Here is a 2,321-nt window from a genome sequence, read left to right as displayed (position 1 = left end):
GGGAATCGCGGTCTGTGATTGGCTAGACCCGCTGCGGGTGGGCGGGGTCTGGCGAGGTCCGGCCGGCTGGCTTCGGCGCGGCGCCGCAGCCCTCACTCCCCTCATAGCCGCCGGTTCGAGTCCCGTGTCCGCGCCCCCGCCTGGCTGAGGTAAACTGCGGAGGAGGGGAGGGGCCGGTACCGGCCCCGCGCATGCGCCGAAGGGCGGGAGGAGCGGGGCGGTGGCGGCGGGAGCGTCCCTCCGTGGAGGGTGTGTGGGGCGGAGAAGGCAAGGAGCGCCGGGGGCTCCGGAGTGGCCGGGGACTCCTGACCGCCTCGGGACCGGTGGGCTCTACAGACCTGGGGCTGACCCATCGCCGGTGGGGGGAGCCCGCCCTCCCGGTCAGGGAGGCCTCCTATGGGGAGCAGTGGGCCTGTGGTGTATTACCACCCTCCGAGCTGTCACCCAAAGCGTTTTTCGGCTCGATGCTGAGAGAAACTTTAATTAAAAAAACAATAAAAAACTCCCCCAAGTGCTGGACGGGGTCCCTAAAAGGAGGGGCTGAAGTTGTGAGGCGGTTTGGGGGGCGGGCTGTGCTTCCCAATGGCATCGTCTCCCAGTTTCCCTCGGCCCGTGTGTTGTGCTGGCCGGCAGGGTAATTTATGGCTTCAGTTGTCTGGGGAATGGTTGGTGGTAATCGTTTAAACAGAAAAAGGCTTTGTGCTGCCCCTTCATGAGAAAGTGAATAAATCCTGGTTATTTACATAGCAGAAGTTGCTGTGCATCCCCACCCCCATAACCAACAGCCCGTACGCTGCCCTCACAGCGTGGCTTTTCATCTCCTGGGAGGTTTCATTCTCCTCAGTCTCCTCAGTTTTTGGAAAACTGAGGCTAGGGGAGGCGGTTGGGTCTTTCTGCAGCCCCACGGCAAGAGCAAGGTCTGGAGGGAAGGATGTGAAATTGAAAATCGGACACCCCGCTTCTTTATGGACAATGTCGATCAACACAGATCCATCCCTTTGTGGGGGGGTGCTGGCAATCTTCAATCTTGAAAGCAGCAAACGTATATACAAAAGGTAAATAGGTTGTAATTTCCGTGATGGGAGATCTTTGGCTCAGCCATTTCTAAAAATTTCAGCCTATTGTATATTAGGTGAGAGCATCCCTCTTCTGAAAACCCAGTCAGAAGCATATCACAAAAGTCAGAGCACATCCTGAACAGTGGGTATTGTCCTATGTGGAACAAAAGCTCAAAATAATGGTACAAATGATGCTGAATCAAGTTTGCAGTCAGGTATGCCTTGTAAATTAAGTGGGTAAAAAAAGTGTGTATAGAGCCAAAGAAAACTACTAAAGATACATTGTGTGATTTTCAAAATCATGGTTTTCTTAAAAAAAACCCTGTATTTCTTTTATCTTCATTCAACCCAGGCTACGACACACCTATTTTATTGCCTTCAGGCACCATAGCATTTGGACATTATTTTTTAATTTACTACCTTGCTTATTTTCATTTGCTTTAAAATATTCCTATCCAGGAGCTCTGAGCACGTGGGATGCTCCATTGATCCGTTCCACTTTGCCCAAGGAATTAAAGTGTCTTAAATCCCCACCCACCTTCTGTGTCCTCAAACTGCTCTGCCTGACTATGATCGAACAAAGCGTATTTTGCCAAAAAGCAAACACTTGTCTCTTCTCCTGCAGCTTAGACGAGAAGCCTAGCCTGGCCAGTAGCCAGCCACTGGTCTGGGAGTCCTGGTAAGTAAGAGGGACGAGAGAAAACTCCCGTTCCTGCTGCAGGTGTGTCTGCATTTAGCTCCCAGAAGACAAGGAAACTGAGATATTAGTGCTCGCTTTCACCTCGCTCGCTAGATTTGGCTGTTGATTGACGGAGAGGAAGCTGACTGCTATTTAATGTATTACCCAGGGACCGACTTGAAACAATAGGATAACTGCAATTCAGGAATATCCAGGCCAAATGAAGCCCATCAGAGAAGACTTAGTAATTCCTGTTTTGTCTATTGTTTTAGAAAGGTTTTCCTGATGTGGGAATGAGTGTGTTAGTAGGTGGAAGGACTGCCTTAGCATTTTGTGATAGGTTTTTTGTTTCTAATAACAGCATTTATTATTTATGTAGTAATCCGACGGTAACTCCTTATAATGGCACCGTGTCAGAGGACATCATCTTTGCAGCTGCTTCCCTCTTCGCTGTGGCACTGGAAGCAGCTTTGCCCTTTGGATACCTGTCATCTCAACGGGCCATCATTCCATTTTACGGCTGAGTGACCCGGATAACGCTGTGCCGCTCAGTGGTCTGCAAAAAGCCCAATCAACCTGTTTTG

Source organism: Numenius arquata, chromosome 25 (genome assembly GCF_964106895.1).
Source record: "Numenius arquata chromosome 25, bNumArq3.hap1.1, whole genome shotgun sequence".
NCBI classification, from domain to species: domain Eukaryota; kingdom Metazoa; phylum Chordata; class Aves; order Charadriiformes; family Scolopacidae; genus Numenius; species Numenius arquata.
Note: the sequence above shows the minus strand (reverse complement) of the source record.